The following is a 21295-nucleotide window of genomic DNA, read 5'->3' on the forward strand; positions in this document are numbered from 1 at the left end:
ACCTCCCAAATACCCAGAAAGTGAAGAACAGCTCAAGAACACCAAGAACACACAAACAGATTTTCGCAAATCACCACTCCCTTCCTTGCCAACCTGGCTCTGATACCATATACACTTTTGTGTATGTAGAGTGATGAATAAATATCAAGAGATGATTAGTGTAGTTTGTATGAGATTTGGAGATTAAGAGAGACTAAGAGAATAAAGAACAAGAGAGAATACTCAAAACTCCATTAATTAATTTAATGTCTCAGATACAAGTTATATATGAAGGGATAAGGCTGATACAAAGGGGATTTCGAAATGGGACTCAAAGCATGTGAAGTCAAGGCTAGCTGGCTGCTGAGAGGCTTCACATGCTTGGACAGGCTGTAAAGTAGCTTTACCTTTCCAGCTATGACCAGACCTTATCCAAACAGCTCCTCCCTTATCCTGACTCCTCTTGGGCGTGCTTCTCCTCACCAAAGTGATCCAAGGTAACTTCCTAAGCCTTTAACTTAGTTACCACAGTAAAACTAAAGTTACTGTGGTAAATCCCAAAGTTACTGTCTGCCCCAATACTCTTCCTCTATCAATGTATCCACTCCTCATCACCTCATCTCAACAATTATACTGGTTAGAAACATATGATTGAAAGTTTCTAAATGCATCTAGAACCCTATCCTTTGTTTTAATTAGTGTTATCCAGGTGTATTTGGATTTCTCATCTATGAATGTGACAAAGTATTTGTAATTGTCCCTAGATAAGCATGGGGCAGTCCATACATCAGAATGAACAAGATCAAAGCATTTATCATAGATAGTAGTAGATCTCTTGAACACAGTCTTACAATGTTTTCCCAAAATACAAGCTTCACACTCATTATTTTTAAACATGACACCTGGTAACATTAAGCTTAAGGCTCTAACATGTGGATGTCCTAGCCTAGAATGCCACAATGCACCTCTACTTAAAACGGAACTCAACAAGCAACTAGAACTAGAAATGATAGAAAGGTCTTCAAGTAAATAAAGGTCTCCTTTGGTTACTCCTTGCCCAATCAACTTACTGCTTTCAATATCCTGAAATTTCACATCATTAGGACTGAAAAGAACATTGCATTGAAGATCATTGGTACACCTCTTAACAGATAATAGATTAGAAGTAAACTCAGGCATGTACAAAGCTTTAGAATCCTTATTAAACAGTTTCAAGTCTCCTACACCTCTAATAGGAATTCTATCACCATTTGCAATCATTACAGGTCCATGAGCCGGTTCTATGTTCTTTATAAGGCTATCATCACTTATCATGTGATGTGAAGCACCTGAATCAATAATCAATGGTTTTATTCCTTGAGCAATATGATTCATAGGTGATTCTTTTACCAGTTTCAGTTTATCAATGAGATCAAGCAAAGTGGATTCATTTCTAGACATCCTATCAGCAGCAAAGGTTGTATATCTATCTGGTTCATTTCCCATTCTATCAAAGTTTCCTAGCAAGCTATCACAAGTTCTAGGCAACATATGAGCAGTATAGGAATAACCAAGGGCTTTACCAGACTCTTTAAGGGCTTTGATCAAGGCATCGATGTCTGACTTCTTGATCACCTCATGATCCATGTTCTTCACAGCTCCTTGGTGGTGAGAGGTTAAGGCTCTTCCTTCACTTTCACCCGCAAGACCAGATGAGCCAGCTCCTGATGCACCAGCTTCACTTGTCTCTGCAGAAAGGTGAGCTCTTCCCTCTCTCTCCTTGTTGAACTTGGCCGGCTTCAAATGGGGGTGTAGGATCCAGCACTGACTCCTCTTGTGTCCCGGCTTCTTGCAATGGTCACAGTTTCCACTGAACTTCCTTTCCTCTCCACGGTAAGCAGCCTTGTTTGCTTGGATTGCTTCAGCCTTGTTGGACAGAGCCATGTCTCCTTTCCCTCCAAACATACCAAGTGACCCCTCTTCCTTCTGAATCTGCGCACACACTTCCTCCATAGATGGAAGACTCGGCATCCTCAACATGTGCTTGATCACATCATTGAATGGGGGGTCTAGTGTCAGCAGTAATCCAAACACCTGATCCTGCTCCCTCCTCTCCATGAGTAGCTCTTGATCCGCAGTACTTGGCCTCAATGATTCAAGCTCAGACCACAAGGATCTATACTTGCCCAAATGCTTGGTGAACTCTTCCCCATCTTGTACCAGTGTGTTGATGGCCTTCTTAATCTCATACACCCGGTTCAGATTGGTAACGTTCCCAAATGTCTTCTGGAGTACCTCCCACAGGTGTTTTGGAGTCTCGCAGTAGCTGTAGGCCTCCAAGAGATGCTCTTCAAGGGACCCTTGTAGCACTGAAAGCACCATCAAGTCTTCTTGAATCCACTTCTTCTCGGCCTTCTCGGCAGCAGCAACTTGATCTCCCACACCCTCATCTCCTTCTCCGTCTTTAGCCACTGGCTTGGTTGCATCATCCGTGATGTGACTCCACAGCCCTAGCCTCCCAATGGCTGTCTTCACCAGCCTTGACCACAACATAATGAACTCCTAGGATGTTTCTTTGGATTGAACTGGATAGATCCTTGTATAAACGAATCAGAGACTCAAGTTTATCAAGGTGATGGCTCGTATGGTGACACAAAGAGTTGCGGAAAGACTCCTTGATACTCCTAGATGACTAGCTTGGATATTACACACCAAAATAGACACCCTTAGTTGTTGGATATGACACACCAACGGAATTCACTCAAGACTTGATGAGAAGTAAAGAGAGAACAAAGTAATCTGATAGATTTTGTAGAAAGAAGATTGTATCCCAAAAGAGAGAACGCACACAAGCTTATATAGAGAAGTATGGAACAGGCTCCATATTCTCGAGATCATTAAAGAGAACAGGCTCCCTTGGAACTACAACAAAGACTAAAGACTTATTCAAATTTGAAAAGAGTTTAAAACATGAAATAAAAACCATAGTTTAAAATAACATAAGGTGGCGCCATGATACATCATCTAAGGTTTATGTAAGTAACTTGTGGCCTCATTAAAAACCTGCCTTTGGAAAACCCAATGGGACAAAACCAAAGGTTAGGAAAAGAGCACACACAAGCACTTGCTTAGATGATGATCAGTTTGGAACAATTGCTTGAATGGTGGTGAGAGTGTCTTGATTGATCAAACGTCCATCAAGGCTGTCTTCTTGCTTCCATGAGATCATAAGTATACTTCCAACAGCTTCTTTGAGTCTTCTAGCTTTGGCACGAGTGATGGGACCTGGTGGAATGACTAAGGCATCCTCTTCTTCACTTGATTTGTCTTTGAGCTCTTCATCTCCATCCTTGTGCTGGTCCATGATCATATCATCCCCTCCCTCTTGAAAAGGATTTGTCCTCAAATCAGGCTCATCTGCAAAATAAGGAATCAAGTCAGTGATATTAAAACTATTGCTCACATCATACCTTCCTTGGAGATCCAGCTTGTAAGCATTGTTGCCGATTTTCTTTATGATCTCAAATGGTCCATCTATTCTTGGCATGAGCTTGGATTTCCTCTCACTAGGAAATCTTTCTTTCCTTAGGTGAATCCAGACTTGATCACCCACTTCAAAGACTCTTTCACGCCTTCCCTTGTTTGCTTGTTTGGCATATTGCTTAGTTTTCTCTTCTATGTTGCGCCGTGCTTGTTCATGAAGCTGTTGTACCTTCTCTGCCTTCTTCTTGCCATCAAGACTAACTCTTTCACACTCAGGTAAAGGTATTAGATCCAAAGGAGAGATGGGATTGAACCCATAAACAATTTCAAATGGAGAAAACTTAGTAGCAGAATGCACAGCATGATTATATGCAAATTCACAATGAGGCAAACAATCTTCCCATGATTTCAAGTTCTTCTTTATAATTGCACGCAAGAGTGTACCAAGAGTTCTATTAACTACTTCAGTCTGACCATCAGTTTGTGGATGACAAGTAGTAGAAAACAATAGCTTAGTGCCTAGTTTAGACCAAAGAGTTTTCCAAAAGTAGCTTAGAAACTTAGTATCTCTATCAGATACAATAGTCTTAGGCATGCCATGTAAGCGCACAATCTCCTTAAAGAATAAGTTAGCTACATGTAATGCATCATCAGTTTTATGACAAGCAATAAAGTTTGCCATCTTAGAAAATCTATCAACTACCACAAAGATTGAATCTTTACCAGTACGAGTTCTAGGCAATCCAACAATGAAGTCCATAGAGATATCATTCCAAGGATGATAAGGGATGGGTAAAGGAACATACAAACCATGGTTTTGGACTTTGGACTTAGCTTGTTTACAAGTTGCACACCTTTCACAAAGTCTTTCCACATCTCTTTTCATCCGCGGCCAGTAGAAGTGATCCTGCAAGGTCTTGAGAGTTTTTGCAACACCAAAATGTCCCATGAGGCTTCCTCCATGAGATTCCCTAACAAATAAATCTCTCAAAGAACAATTAGGCACACAAAGTCTATTATCATAGAAAAGAAATCCATCCTGCCTAAAGTAATGTCCAGCAGCAAATTTCTCACAAGACTTGTAAGCATCTTTAAAATCAGGATCAGTTTCATACATACCTTTAATCTGCTCAAAACCCAATAGTTTGACATCAAGAGTGTTTAAGAGAACATACCTTCTAGATAGTGCATCAGCCACTATATTATCTTTACCTTGTTTGTACTTGATCACATAAGGGAAAGTTTCTATGAACTCAACCCACCTTGCGTGTCTCTTACTGAGCTTGTTCTGTCCTTTTAGATACTTGAGGGACTCGTGGTCTGTGTGTATGACAAATTCCTTGGGCCATAGATAATGCTGCCAAGTCTGCAAAGCCCTTACTAAAGCATATAGCTCTTTGTCATAAGTTGCATAGTTGAGAGTAGCTCCTCCAAGCTTCTCACTGAAGTATGCAATAGGTCTTTTCTCCTGCATCAACACAGCACCCACACCTATACCAGAAGCATCACATTCTATCTCGAAAGTTTTATTAAAATCAGGTAAAACAAGGAGAGGAGAATGAGTGAGCTTCTCTTTAAGGCTTTGGAAAGCAGTTTCCTGTGGCTCTCCCCATTTGAATCCCACATCTTTCTTGATTATCTCGGTCAGTGGAGCTGCAATGGTGCTAAAATCCTTGACAAAGCGCCTGTAGAAGCCAGCCAACCCATGAAAGCTTCTTACTTCACTCACAGTAGCAGGAATCGGCCACTCCTTGATTGCTTTGATTTTCTCCTGATCCACCTTAACTCCATCTGCACTTACAACAAATCCTAGAAAGACCAAGTTATCCGTTCCAAAAGTACACTTCTTAAGGTTAGCAAAAAGAGATTCCTTTCTAAGCGCATCAAGAACAGCTTTAAGATGTTCTATATGATCATTAAAGCTCTTACTGTATACCAGGATGTCATCAAAGTATACCACAACAAATTTGCCAATGAATGATCTAAGAACATGATTCATTAATCTCATGAATGTACTAGGTGCATTGGTTAATCCAAATGGCATTACTAACCACTCATATAAACCATGTTTAGTTTTGAATGCAGTTTTCCATTCATCTCCTTCCTTCATCCTAATCTGATGGTAACCACTTTTCAAATCAATCTTAGAAAATATGCAAGAACCATGCAATTCATCAAGCATATCATCTAATCTAGGAATAGGATGGCGATACTTTACAGTGATATTGTTGATGGCTCTACAATCAACACACATGCGCCAGCTTCCATCCTTCTTAGGCACAAGAAGTACTGGTACTGCACATGGGCTCATGCTTTCACGGATATGCCCCTTTGCCATCAATTCCTCAACTTGTTTTTGCAGTTCTTTAGTCTCCACGGGATTAGTCCTATAAGCTGGCCTATTTGGAAGTGTAGAACCAGGGACAAAATCAATCTGATGCTCAATCCCCCTAAGAGGTGGAAGACCTTGAGGAGTTTCTTCTGGAAACACATCTCTATATTCCTGTAAAAGATACTCAATTTCACTCGGATATACCGGTGATGGGTCAGTAACATTCAAATGAGACTCTTTAAAGATAAGTAAAAGAATGGATTGATGAGCATTGAGAGTTCTTTTGATATCACCCGAGTTGGCATAGAAACTATGCTGCTTCTTTGAATCAGGTTTGAGGTCTATTTCTTTCTTCTTTTGTAGCTGCAGTTGATCTTGGTGAACCTCCTTTGGTGTTAGAGGAACCAGCACAGTCTTCTTCCCTTTGAACGCAAACGTGTGCTTGTTGGTGTAGCCATCATGTATCACTCGTCTATCTGATTGCCATGGTCGACCAAGAAGGATATGTCCAGCTTCCATAGGCAGTACATCACAGAGAACCTCATCCTCATACCTTCCAATTGCAATGGGAACCGAAACCTGACTAGAAACCCTCATTTCTCCTTCTTCATTCAACCATTGAAGCCGGTAGGGCTTTGGATGTTTCTGTACTTGGAGGCCAAGCTTCTTTACCATAGTTTCACTAGCTACATTCACACAACTTCCTCCATCAATGATAAGACTACAGACCTTTCCTTGCACAAGGCACCGAGTGTAGAAAAGATTCTCTCTCTGTTCTTGCTCTTCAGCTTTACTTTGCAAACTCAAAGTTCTTCTAGCCACCAATAGCCTTCCTCTCACGGGTTCTTCTTCATATTCTTCTTCAGTAAGCGCCTTATACTCAGACTCTGAAAGCTCATCCTCAGATTCATACTCTCCATTCTCAAGAAGAATCATGATTCTCTTATTGGTGCACTCATTTGCATAATGGCCTCTACCCTGACACTTAAAGCACTTAACATCTCTAGCTCTTGCACTTGAAACCTCAGCCTTTCCTTTATCCTTACTGTAAATGGGATTTGGCTTTGAATCTTCTTTCAGTTGCGGTTTGCTTTCCTTTTGATAGCCAGACTTTTCTTCTTTAGTTCCCTGAAGTCTGGTGTTGTAACGAGAGTGAGAATGGCCCTTCCTTTTAACTTGTTGCTCCACTAGTATAGCTTTGTGAAGCATCTCTTCTAACTCCACATAGTGCTGCATCTCAACGTTATCTTGTATCTCTCGGTTGAGACCTCCTAAGAACCTAGCCATAGTAGCTTCTTTATCTTCAGAAACACGAGCTCTCAGCATCAACAACTCCATGTCTTGATAGTATTCTTCAACAGACCGAGATCCTTGGGTGAGTCTTCTTAACTTCTGGTGCAAGTCGCGATGGTAGTGATTTGGCACAAATCTTTTACGCATGAGAGCCTTCATCTCGTGCCATGTTTCAACGGGATACTCCTGGTTAAGTCTCCTGGAAGTCACAAGCTGATCCCACCAACTCAACGCATAGTCATGAAACTCGGTTGCTGCTATCTGAATTCGTTGGGCATTGGTGTAGTGTTTACAGTTAAACACCAACTCCATCTTCTTTTCCCATTCCAAGTAAGCATCCGGATCAACTTTGCCATGGAAAGGAGGTATCTTCAGCTTCAAACCAGCAAGATCATCTCTGTAAGTTCTCCTTTCATCATGATCTCTTCTATATCTCCTTCTACTATCTCTAGAAGAGGAACTGCTGCGCGTGGCTCGGTTGCGCTCATAGTAGTGGTCTGTTTCTTGTGATTCAGCATGCTCTCGTGGGGTTTCATCACGTCTTTCTCGTCTAGACTCATTGCTATGACCTTGGCCAGTAGCTTGCCTTATCTCTTGCCTTATTTCATCGCGAAGTTCCTTCATACTGCTCTTGATCATATCAGCAACGGTAGTGATCATCGTTCGGTTTAATTGCTCAGTCATCTGATCTCTCAATAACCTGTTCTGTCTCACGAATTCTGCTTCCTCTTCCGACTCATTCACCATGGTACCTGATTCAGAAAACACTCAAACAAGTAAGATGTTCACAAGAATCAATTCAGAACAATTAGTCGACGCGGAAACAACTTTCAAAAGATTCAAAAGATAGAAAACTTGTAGATCACGGTTTAGAGAATTCAAATCGACAAGACTAAGATCAGATCTATCAATTTTGGATTTATGCAGATCAGATTTCAAGATAAGAACAGATCTATCACAGAAATATCACAAATCAAATTATTCAGCAAGTGATTCAACAGATCAAGCGATTCGATTACTTCCTTCACACGGATCGGATGAGTTTGATTTCAAATATGATAAGAACACTTAGATCTAACAGGATTCAACACAGATGATTAGCAATCAGGTGATATGCTACTTAGATGATACTAGAAACAACAATAGATCACAGATCTATCAATGGTAATCAAAGAAGTTGAAGAGTTTATTTGAAACCAAAGAGAAATCGAAAACTTCCCAATCCAAAGCAGCTCTGATACCACTTAATGAACTCCTAGGATGTTTCTTTGGATTGAACTGGATAGATCCTTGTATAAACGAATCAGAGACTCAAGTTTATCAAGGTGATGGCTCGTATGGTGACACAAAGAGTTGCGGAAAGACTCCTTGATACTCCTAGATGACTAGCTTGGATATTACACACCAAAATAGACACCCTTAGTTGTTGGATATGACACACCAACGGAATTCACTCAAGACTTGATGAGAAGTAAAGAGAGAACAAAGTAATCTGATAGATTTTGTAGAAAGAAGATTGTATCCCAAAAGAGAGAACGCACACAAGCTTATATAGAGAAGTATGGAACAGGCTCCATATTCTCGAGATCATTAAAGAGAACAGGCTCCCTTGGAACTACAACAAAGACTAAAGACTTATTCAAATTTGAAAAGAGTTTAAAACATGAAATAAAAACCATAGTTTAAAATAACATAAGGTGGCGCCATGATACATCATCTAAGGTTTATGTAAGTAACTTGTGGCCTCATTAAAAACCTGCCTTTGGAAAACCCAATGGGACAAAACCAAAGGTTAGGAAAAGAGCACACACAAGCACTTGCTTAGATGATGATCAGTTTGGAACAATTGCTTGAATGGTGGTGAGAGTGTCTTGATTGATCAAACGTCCATCAAGGCTGTCTTCTTGCTTCCATGAGATCATAAGTATACTTCCAACAGCTTCTTTGAGTCTTCTAGCTTTGGCACGAGTGATGGGACCTGGTGGAATGACTAAGGCATCCTCTTCTTCACTTGATTTGTCTTTGAGCTCTTCATCTCCATCCTTGTGCTGGTCCATGATCATATTACAACAGGTAGTTACTACCACCCTTCAACGCAACAGGAACTGTAATGACCTTGTAGTTTCCCTCCATCTTGCTTTGTTAGAACCGAAAAGAAAGTATGAAAGAGTATGAACTGAAGCTGAAGAACACTCTAAATCTCAATACCAAAGCCAACCTGGCTCTGATACCATATGATTTTAGAGAGTTGAACAGGTATTGAGAGATTTAGAGAAAGATTAAAGTGAGATGAGATGATTTATGAGATGTATAAGAGAAACATGATGAACTAGAGAGAGAATATGATGAACTCGTGTTAATCATTAATCAAGACAGAGTTTACAATATATAGAGAGAGACATTAGGGTATTCAGAAACACTAAGCATGTGAGGTCAAGGATAAGGTTGCTTTAATTTGAATGTAAACCAATGGGGAAGATCACACGCTTATGGCATCTTTTGGTGAGACTCCTTTTGCCTTTACAGCCTGTGCCAGACTGTCAGGATAAGCCGCGGTCACTCTATCCATCCAAACGGTCATATCTTCTAAGGTAAAACTCCTTTGGCCGTTTACCTCTCTTACGCGGGTAACTTCTCTTCTTGGTCGAGTTATGGATCGACCCGGACAGTACGGACGGTACGGCCGGTACGGCCTCTTGTACGGCCTGGTCGATCCCTAACCTTCCTTCCCTTTGCCTCCACATTCTCACATCTCAACTCCCTAAGCCATTTTCTCACATATTGATCAACTCATTTCAACACTTTCTGTACGGATAACTTGGTCTTTTTAGGCTTTGTTGTGAGTGCAGATGGAGTAAAGGTAGATCAGGAGAAGGTGAGAGCAATTCAAGAATGGCCAATTCCAAAGACTATAAGTGAAGTGAGAAGTTTCCACGGCCTTGCTGGTTTCTACAGGCGGTTTGTTAAAGACTTTAGCACTATAGCAGCTCCCTTGACTGAAGTGATAAAGAAAGAAGTCGGATTCAAGTGGGGAGAAGCACAAGAGACTGCCTTCCAATGCCTTAAAGAGAAGCTTACTCACGCCCCTCTTCTTATACTTCCTGACTTTAATAAAACTTTTGAAATAGAATGTGATGCCTCAGGAATTGGTATTGGTGCTGTATTGATGCAGGAGAAGAGACCCATTGCATACTTCAGTGAGAAGCTTGGAGGCGCCACCCTCAACTATGCAACTTATGATAAAGAGCTGTATGCCTTGGTGAGAGCCTTGCAGACCTGGCAGCACTATCTCTGGCCTAAAGAATTCGTCATACATACAGATCATGAGTCTCTCAAATACCTCAAAGGACAGAACAAACTCAGCAAGAGGCACGCAAGGTGGGTTGAGTTCATTGAGACATTTCCTTATGTCATCAAGTATAAACAAGGTAAGGAAAACATAGTTGCTGATGCACTATCCAGAAGGTATGTTCTCTTGAACACTCTTGATGCTAAGCTATTAGGATTTGAGCAGATTAAAGGAATGTATGAGGATGATCCTGATTTTAAAGAGGCTTACAACTCTTGTGAGAAATTTGCTGTGGGACACTACTTTAGACATGATGGTTTTCTTTTCTATGATAATCGGTTGTGTGTGCCTAACTGCTCTTTGAGAGACTTGTTTGTTAGGGAATCTCATGGAGGAAGTCTCATGGGTCACTTTGGTATTGCAAAGACTCTTAAAACTTTGCAGGATCACTTCTTTTGGCCTCGGATGAAAAGAGATGTGGAGAAACTATGTGAGAGATGTGCAACTTGCAAGCAAGCCAAGTCTAAGGTTCAGTCTCACGGTTTGTATACTCCTCTCCCTATACCTTATCATCCTTGGAATGACATATCTATGGATTTCATTGTTGGCTTGCCTAGAACTAGGACTGGAAAGGATTCTATCTTTGTGGTTGTGGATAGGTTCTCAAAAATGGCACATTTCATAGCTTGTCACAAAACTGATGATGCATTGCATATTGCTAACTTGTTCTTTAAAGAGATTGTGCGCATACATGGCATGCCTAAGACTATTGTTTCTGATAGAGATACTAAGTTTCTTAGTCATTTTTGGAAGACTCTTTGGTCTAAGCTAGGTACTAAACTCTTGTTTTCTACTACTTGTCATCCACAAACTGATGGACAAACTGAAGTAGTTAATAGGACTCTTGGAACACTCTTGCGTGCATTCATAAAGAAAAACTTGAAATCATGGGAAGATTATTTGCCTCATTGTGAATTTGCATACAATCATGCTGTGCATTCTACTTCTAAGTTTTCTCCTTTTGAGATTGTTTATGGGTTCAATCCCAACTCTCCTTTGGATTTAATTCCTTTACCTGAGTGTGAAAGGGTCAGCGTTGATGGCAAAAAGAAGGCAGAGATGGTGAAACAACTCCACGAGCAGGCTAGGCTCAACATTGAGGCAACAACCAAACAGTATGTTAAGCATGCTAACAAAGGAAGGCGTGAGATGGTCTTTGAAGTGGGTGATCAGGTCTGGATTCACCTAAGGAAAGAGAGGTTTCCCAATGAAAGGAAGTCCAAGCTGATGCCGCGGATTGATGGACCTTTTGAGGTCATAAGGAAGATCAGCAACAATGCCTATAAACTGGATTTGCAAGGTAAGTATGATGTGAGTAATAGCTTCAATGTTACTGACTTGATCCCTTTTATTGCAGATGAACCAGATTTGAGGACAAATCCTTTTCAAGTGGGAGGGGATGATATGATCATGGATCAGCTAGTTGATAAAGATGAAGAAGGAGAGACTGAAGATACACTAGCTGAAGAGGAAGCGGTCCTAGCCATTCCCACAGGTCCTATAACTCGTGCAATGACAAGGAGACTCAAGGAAGCTGTTGGAAACATACTGAAGATCTCTAAGGAGCAAGAAGACTGTCTTGGTAGAAGCTTGAGCCACCAAGACACACTCATCACCATTCATGTGATCTTACCATCAAGCTGATCATCATCTAGGCAAGTGGCTTGGTATACTCTTTTTCCCTTGATTAGTTTTGTCCCACTGGGTTTTCTAATCAAGGTTTTTAATGAGGTATCAAGTTCACTTACACATTCCTAGTTGATGTATCTTGGATGCAACTCGGCCTAAGGCATCTTGGACCGACTTCATCATCTATCTTATATTATGTTTTAGTCTAAGTGTTGTGTTATTAATTTGAAACCGTGTGGAGCCTTTTCCTTTATGTTTTCTTATGTTTTCGAGACCTTGTGCATGTACAAGGATCTCTCTATTTAAGTGTATCACAAACCCTCATTCTAATCTAAGTTATCTTTTGTTTAAACCTTGTGTTTTCTTCTCCTTTGCTTTCACGAGTTAAGAGAGTGTCTGGTGTGTAGTATCCAGTCTGTTGGTGTGTAATATCCAACGCCCAAAGGCTTTAGAAAGGTGTGTCATATCCGATCTAAGCCTAGGAGTATCAAGGAGCCTTTCCGCAGCCTCTTGTGTCACCAATCGATCCACAGCCTTGATAAACTTGAGTCTTTGATTCGTTTATGCAAGGATCTATCCAAACCATCCAGAGAAGGGTCCTAGGATCTCATTAATAGGAGTTAGGACGAAGAAGCTATCCCACTTTCAAATCAGGTGATCCCAGTTTTCCTGTTTGGGAATATGACAGCGTCTTTGTCATTCTAATCAAACCAGGATTAATCGCGATGTAAGAAGCTTGATTTTGATACATAAAGTAGTGGAGAATCACCAGGAAGCTGAATAAATCTCATAGGAGTTAGGATGAAGAAGCTATCCCACTTTCAAATCAGGTGATCCCAGTTTTCTTGTTAGGGAATATGACAGCTTCTTTGTCATTCTAATCAAACCAGGATGAATCGCGATATAAGAAGCTTGATTTTGATACATACAGTAGTGGAGAATCACCAGGAAGTCGAATAAATCTCATAGGAGTTAGGATGAAGAAGCTATCCCACTTTCAAATCAGGTGATCCCAGTTTTCCTGTTTGGGAATATGACAGCGTCTTTGTCATTCTAATCAAACCAGGATGAATCACGATGTAAGAAGCTTGATTTTGAAACATAAAGTAGTGGAGAATCACCAGGAAGCTGAATAAATCTCATAGGAGTTAGGATGAAGAAGCTATCCCACTTTCAAATCAGGTGATCCCAGTTTTCTTGTTAGGGAATATGACAGCTTCTTTGTCATTCTAATCAAACCAGGATGAATCGCGATGTAAGAAGCTTGATTTTGAAACATAAAGTAGTGGAGAATCACCAGGAAGCTGAATAAATCTCATAGGAGTTAGGATGAAGAAGCTATCCCACTTTCAAATCAGGTGATCCCAGTTTTCCTGTTTGGGAATATGACAGCGTCTTTGTCATTCTAATCAAACCAGGATGAATCGCGATGTAAGAAGCTTGATTTTGAAACATAAAGTAGTGGAGAATCACCAGGAAGCTGAATAAATCTCATAGGAGTTAGGATGAAGAAGCTATCCCACTTTCAAATCAGGTGATCCCAGTTTTCCTGTTTGGGAATATGACAGCTTCTTTGTTATTCTAATCAAACCAGGATGAATCGCGATGTAAGAAGCTTGATTTTGATACATACAGTAGTGGAGAATCACCAGGAAGTCGAATAAATCTCATAGGAGTTAGGATGAAGAAGCTATCCCACTTTCAAATCAGGTGATCCCAGTTTTCCTGTTTGGGAATATGACAGCTTCTTTGTCATTCTAATCGAACCAGGATGAATCGCGATGTAAGAAGCTTGATTTTGATACATAAAGTAGTGGAGAATCATCAGGAAGCTGAATAAATCTTATAGGAGTTAGGATGAAGAAGCTATCCCACTTTCAAATCAGGTGATCCCAGTTTTCCTGTTTGGGAATATGACAGCTTCTTTGTCATTCTAATCAAACCAGGATAAATCGCGATGTAAGAAGCTTGATTTTGATACATAAAGTAGTGGAGAATCACCAGGAAGCTGAATAAATCTCATAGGAGTTAGGATGAAGAAGCTATCCCACTTTCAAATCAGGTGATCCCAGTTTTCCTGTTTGGGAATATGCCAGCTTCTTTGTCATTCTAATCAAACCAGGATGAATCGCGATGTAAGAAGCTTGATTTTGAAACATAAAGTAGTGGAGAATCACCAGGAAGCTGAATAAATCTCATAGGAGTTAGGATGAAGAAGCTATCCCACTTTCAAATCAGGTGATCCCAGTTTTCCTGTTTGGGAATATGACAGCGTCTTTGTCATTCTAATCAAACCAGGATGAATCACGATGTAAGAAGCTTGATTTTGAAACATAAAGTAGTGGAGAATCACCAGGAAGCTGAATAAATCTCATAGGAGTTAGGATCAAGAAGCTTGTTGAGATGAGGAGATGAGGAGTGGATACATTGATAGAGAAGAGTATTGGGCAGTCAGTAACTTTGGGATTTACCACAGTAACTTTAGTTTTACTGTGGTAACTAAGTGAGATGAAGAGAAGTTACCCGGATGGGTTAAATTGGAGTGTAGCTGATGTTAATCCTTTCTTACCCTAAGGAAAACGTGGGAAGAGGATAAGGAAGGATAAGAGAGCACTTTGACAGCATGTATGATGCTGGAAAGGAGAGGATGCTTTTTCACTAGTGCAAGCATGTGAGAAAGCACAGCCAAGTGATTCAAAAGGAGTTCCAGCCTGTCCATTGACTCCACATGCTTATACATTTCGAAAACCCTTGTTGCTCTCTCTATATATACTTGTAAACCTCATCAGTTATCAATTAATGGAGTTTTGAGTATTCTCTCTCTACTTATTCTCTTAATCTCTTTAATCTTACACAAAACAGTATGATTGTTCTTAAGCTTGTTTAGAAACACTCTAATACACAAAAGTGTATATGGTATCAGAGCCAGGTTGCTGTAAAAGGAGAGAGTGATTTCGTTTTTCTTGAGTGTTCTTGAGTGTTCTTGAGAGTTCTTGAGATTTTTCAAGAGCTAGATCCTTTGAAATTCGAGTTTGTGTCTGTTGGTGTTTCTTTTGGAGAGTCAGCTTCAAGGGAGTCCTTTTAGGTGTTTGACAAGGTCAGAAGAGGGGTCTAGCTTGTGGTTAAGCTTAGCGTGGGAGATTAGAAGCATTTGAGGGAAGATCTAGGCTAAAGAAGATGGAGCTGCTTCAATCTGGTACAACAAGGTGTGAAGAGAAGAAAGAGAGAGGGATTGAGTGGGGGTGGTTCTCACAAATGAAAACAACTCTGAAAAGGTGTGGAGTTTGGAGAAACCATGAGAAGGAAGAGTCTTTGAAGGGTAAAGCTGCTGAGAAAGATCAGACAGCAAGAGAAACAAGTGGAAATTGCTTTAGTCTTGAAGAAAGTACACTGCTTGAGAAGATTGAAGATGTTTATGAGAACAAGATCAATCTTAGGAGAGTGTATGAAGTCAAGAAGGTGATCAGTGGAGTTAAGCAAGGAAGAGAAGAGTTCAATAACCATGTGAGGAAGCTACAACACTTGTGGGTTGAACTACAAGGGTTGAGATCCCATGTGGATGGGGATGCTACACCAGAGCAAGAGATGGTCTTGAAGCTCTTGGCGAGCATGGAGTCATCATATGGGTGGCTGGTGGAGATGGTTCTAAGAGGGGAACGGCTTCCGGAAATGGAAGAGATCTGCGTGCTTATAAGAAGGGCGTATGAGGTAATGAGAGATGATGAGAGGCTAACCATGAGTAGGAGTGAGAGCTCATGGAAGCCAACTGGGAGTAGGAGTGAGAGCTTCCAGAAGCTAACCATGAGTAGGAGTGAGGGCTCATGGAGGCTAACCGGGAGTAGGAGTGAGGGCTTCCGGAAGAGGAGGAGGTGCAGAATGCTATCCAAAGCTTATATCAACATAGGAAAGGGTAGGAAGAGAGTTGTGGGAGAGTGTTCTTACTCAGCCTACATGGGGGAATCAGTAGAAGACAGTGGGGTGTTAAGAGAGCAGGAGAAAGGGAGTGGAGCTGATGATCGCATCACCAGGAAGGAATGGAGTGTGTTCATGGAACATGTACAAGCCTTAGCAGCAAGCAAGAAGCATGCTATACAATCCGGAGCTTCTAAACCCATGGTGATTGATTCTGGAGCAAGTCATCATATGATCAGTGATAGGAGGCTTATAAGTGAGATCAAGGCTGCAACAGGGAGTGTTAGGATAGCTAATGGTGCTATGATCCCAATAGAAGGAGTGGGAAAGCTCAAACTGTTTGAGAAGGACACAGCTGCCTTCTACATGCCTCAGTTCACTTCAAATCTATTATCTGTGAGGAAAGCTACCATTGATCTTGATTGTCAAGTAGTATTCAGACCTGATGAAGTTGAGTTTCAAGATTTGAAGACTGGGAGAGTCATTGGCAGAGGGGACAGCAAGAATCAGCTATACCACCTCGACTTGGCTAAGACCTCTAATCCCTTTGATTCTATCTGCTTGAGTAGTACTGCTGAGAAGATTGATAGTATTACTTGGCATGCTAGATTAGGACATCCTCATGCTCGTGCCATTGAATTGATAATCCCTAATATGTCATTCAATCACTTGGATTGTGAAGCATGCATATTAGGAAAGCATTGTAGGACTGTTTTTCCAACATCAGAGACTACTTATGAGCATTGCTTTGATCTAGTTCATTCAGATGTGTGGACGGCTCCTTGTTTGTCTAGAGATAGCCAGAAGTACTTTGTGACATTTATTGATGAGAAGTCTAAGTATACTTGGCTTACATTGCTTCCATCTAAAGATAGGGTGTTAGAAGCATTTATGAACTTCCAAGCATATGTATCTAATCAATACAATGCTACTGTGAAGGTACTGAGATCAGATAATGGAGGTGAATACATCAGCAATGCCTTCAAGAGTTATCTAGCCAAGCATGGGATTGTGCACCAGACTAGCTGCCCTTATACACCACAGCAGAAAGGTGTAGCTGAGAGGAAGAATAGACACTTGATGGAGGTTGCTAGATCGATGATGTTTCATGCAAATGTCCCAAAACGGTTTTGGAGTGATGCTGTGCAGACTGCTTGCTATCTCATCAACAGGGTTCCAACTAAGATATTGAAGAACCTGTCTCCATTTGAAGTGTTGAACAAGAGCAAACCTGTCATTGATCACCTACGTGTCTTTGGGTGTGTGTGCTATGTCATGGTTCCAGGAGAGCAGAGAAACAAGCTGGAGGCAAAGAGTACTAAGGCTATGTTCATTGGTTACTCTATCACTCAAAAGGGGTATAAGTGCTATGATCCTGAAGCAAGGAGGGTGATGGTATCTAGAGAAGTGAAGTTTGTTGAAACTAAAGGCTATTATGAAGAAAAGGAGTGGGAAAATCTGAAGGATTTGTCTCAAGCTCCATCTGATAGGGCAACAATACTGAGAGTATTGTTGGAGAAGCTTGGGATAGGGTTATCCCAGGATCAGGAACCCGGAAGGAGAGAGCCTTCCAATCAGACTGGTGGAGCTGGAAGAACAACTCCTCTTGATCATGAGAGGGGGAATGGAACTGAATCTGGTGAGCAAGAGCAAAACCAAGAGGATTCAGGTCTTCATGATCAAGATACATCACAAGAAGTTGAGAATAATGTTCAGTCTAGTGGAGAAGTGGATGAGGTTCAGTCTAGTGGAGAAGAACAAGTCAGACCGGCCAGTTCAGAAGAAGAGCAAGTGGAGCCGGCTAGTGTGCAAACTGAAGATCAGGTGCAAGCTTTGAGGAGGAGCACAAGGATAAAGAGGGATCCTTCCAACTGGGTAAACACGAGAGTGTACTACAATGCCCAGGCTGTGGAGCATCCTTCTCAAGCCGTGTGTTCCTTTGCTGAGTTTCCAGAGGAGCATTATGCCTTTATGATTAGTCTGGATGAGAGTTATGTGCCAAGGACTTATGAAGAAGCTATGTTAGACAAGGAATGGAAAGAATCAGTGGGAGCTGAAGCAGGTGCTATGATCAAGAATGATACATGGTATGAGAGTGAGCTGCCTAAGGGAAAGAAGGCTGTATCTAGTAGATGGATCTTCACAATCAAGTATCTAGCAAATGGACAGATTGATAGGAAGAAGACCAGATTGGTTGCAAGAGGATTTACACAAACCTATGGAGAGGATTACATTGATACCTTTGCACCAGTAGCTAAGCTGCACACAGTTCGGATTGTGTTGTCCATTGCAACAAACTTGGAGTGGGATTTGTGGCAGATGGATGTGAAGAATGCTTTCTTACAAGGTGAGCTAGAAGATGAGGTATACATGCTTCCTCCTCCTGGTCTTGAGCATCTAGTAAAACCAGGAAATGTTTTGAGATTGAAGAAGGCAATATATGGGCTGAAGCAGTCTCCTAGAGCTTGGTACAGGAAGCTGAGTACAACTCTCAATGGGAGAGGATTCAGGAAGTCTGAACTGGATCATACACTCTTCACCTTGACAGGACCCTCAGGGATCATTGTGATTCTGGTGTATGTGGATGATTTGATTATCACAGGGAGTGATAAGGCAGGGATTCAAGCTACTAAGGAGTTTCTCAAATCTGTGTTTGACATCAAGGATTTGGGAGAGATGAAGTATTTTCTGGGCATTGAGATATGCAGATCAAAGGAGGGTTTGTTTATGTCTCAAAGGAAGTATACTATGGATATGTTGAAGGAGACTGATGTGCTTGGAGGAAAGATAGCCAAGACACCTCTCGAGGAGGGATATAAGGTTCTGCGTGAGGGGGAGGTTGAAGAGAAGCAGCTGTTTGAGGATCCTAAGCTATACAGGAAGATGGTGGGCAAGCTGATCTACTTGACCATCACTAGGCCAGATATATGCTTTGCGGTGAATCAAGTGAGTCAGCATATGCAGGCACCAAAGGTCCATCATTGGAAGATGGTTGATAGGATACTGAGGTATTTGAGTGGCACGTCTGGTCAAGGAGTTTGGATGGGTTGTAATGGCAGTACAGAAGTGGTTGGATATTGTGATGCTGATTGGGCAGGAGATAGAGTGGACAGGAGATCAACTACTGGGTATTGTACATTCATTGGAGGGAACTTGGTCACTTGGAAGAGTAAGAAGCAGAAGGTTATCTCCTGCTCAAGTGCTGAAGCTGAGTATAGAGCCATGTTGAAGCTGACAAACGAGTTGGTGTGGATCAAGGGGATCTTGAAGCATTTGGAGATTGAGCAGAGTACTCCTATGACAATGCATTGTGACAATCAAGCAGCTATCCACATTGCTTCTAACTCAGTCTTTCATGAGAGGACAAAGCATATAGAAGTTGATTGCCACAAGGTGAGGCAGATGATTATACTTGGAGTGATATTGCCATGTTATACAAGAAGTGAAGATCAGCTTGCAGATGTGTTTACTAAGGCAGCGAGATTGAAGACAATGGAGTCCATACTATCAAGACTTGGACTCATTGATCTTACTCCTAGGAGATGAGCCCCTTAACCATGGAGTCTCCACTCTTTTTCCCTCATCAAGGTTTTATCCCATTGGGTTTTCCTTGGTGAGGTTTTTAATGAGGGAGGTCTTCATGGTTTCCAAGCTTGACTTGGTCTACATGGTCAAGCTTGAGGGGGAGTGTTGAGATGAGGAGATGAGGAGTGGATACATTGATAGAGAAGAGTATTGGGCAGTCAGTAACTTTGGGATTTACCACAGTAACTTTAGTTTTACTGTGGTAACTAAGTGAGATGAAGAGAAGTTACCCGGATGGGTTAAATTGGAGTCTAGCTGATGTTAATCCTTTCTTACCCTAAGGAAAACGTGGGAAGAGGATAAGGAAGGATAAGAGAGCACTTTGACAGCCTGTATGATGCTGGAAAGGAGAGGATGCTTTTTCACTAGTGCAAGCATGTGAGAAAGCACAGCCAAGTGATTCAAAAGGAGTTCCAGCCTGTCCATTGACTCCACATGCTTATACATTTCGAAAACCCTTGTTGCTCTCTCTATATATACTTGTAAACCTCATCAGTTATCAATTAATGGAGTTTTGAGTATTCTCTCTCTACTTATTCTCTTAATCTCTTTAATCTTACACAAAACAGTATGATTGTTCTTAAGCTTGTTTAGAAACACTCTAATACACAAAAGTGTATAAAGCTATCCCACTTTCAAATCAGGTGATCCCAGTTTTCCTGTTTGGGAATATGACAGCGTCTTTGTCATTCTAATCAAACCAGGATGAATCGCGATGTAAGAAGCTTGATTTTGAAACATAAAGTAGTGGAGAATCACCAGGAAGCTGAATAAATCTCATAGGAGTTAGGATGAAGAAGCTATCCCACTTTCAAATAAGGTGATCCCAGTTTTCATGTTTGGGAATATGACAGCGTCTTTGTCATTCTAATCAAACCAGGATGAATCACGATGTAAGAAGCTTGATTTTGAAACATAAAGTAGTGGAGAATCACCAGGAAGCTGAATAAATCTCATAGGAGTTAGGATGAAGAAGCTATCCCACTTTCAAATCAGGTGATCCCAGTTTTCCTGTTTGGGAATATGACAGCTTCTTTGTCATTCTAATCAAACCAGGATGAATCACGATGTAAGAAGCTTGATTTTGAAACATAAAGTAGTGGAGAATCACCAGGAAGCTGAATAAATCTCATAGGAGTTAGGATGAAGAAGCTATCCCACTTTCAAATCAGGTGATCCCAGTTTTCCTGTTTGGGAATATGACAGCTTCTTTGTCATTCTAATCAAACCAGGATGAATCGCGATGTAAGAAGCTTGATTTTGAAACATAAAGTAGTGGAGAATCACCAGGAAGTCGAATAAATCTCATAGGAGTTAGGATGAAGAAGCTATCCCACTTTCAAATCAGGTGATCCCAGTTTTCCTGTTTGGGAATATGACAGCTTCTTTGTCATTCTAATCAAACCAGGATGAATCGCGATGTAAGAAGCTTGATTTTGATACATAAAGTAGTGGAGAATCACCAGGAAGTCGAATAAATCTCATAGGAGTTAGGATGAAGAAGCTATCCCACTTTCAAATCAGGTGATCCCAGTTTTCTTGTTAGGGAATATGACAGCTTCTTTGTCATTCTAATCAAACCAGGATGAATCGCGATGTAAGAAGCTTGATTTTGAAACATAAAGTAGTGGAGAATCACCAGGAAGCTGAATAAATCTCATAGGAGTTAGGATGAAGAAGCTATCCCACTTTCAAATCAGGTGATCCCAGTTTTCCTGTTTGGGAATATGACAGCTTCTTTGTCATTCTAATCG

General features: G+C 41.0%; 1 pseudogene; it reads left to right on the forward strand.

Moving 5' to 3' along the window:
* Nucleotides 1–11984, forward strand: part of LOC117130976 — a 52081-nt pseudogene extending 40097 nt beyond the window's left edge.
* Nucleotides 11985–21295: the final 9311 nt, after the last annotated feature.

The sequence above is a fragment of the Brassica rapa genome, unplaced genomic scaffold, assembly GCF_000309985.2.
Source record: "Brassica rapa cultivar Chiifu-401-42 unplaced genomic scaffold, CAAS_Brap_v3.01 Scaffold0752, whole genome shotgun sequence".
NCBI classification, from domain to species: Eukaryota; Viridiplantae; Streptophyta; class Magnoliopsida; order Brassicales; family Brassicaceae; genus Brassica; species Brassica rapa.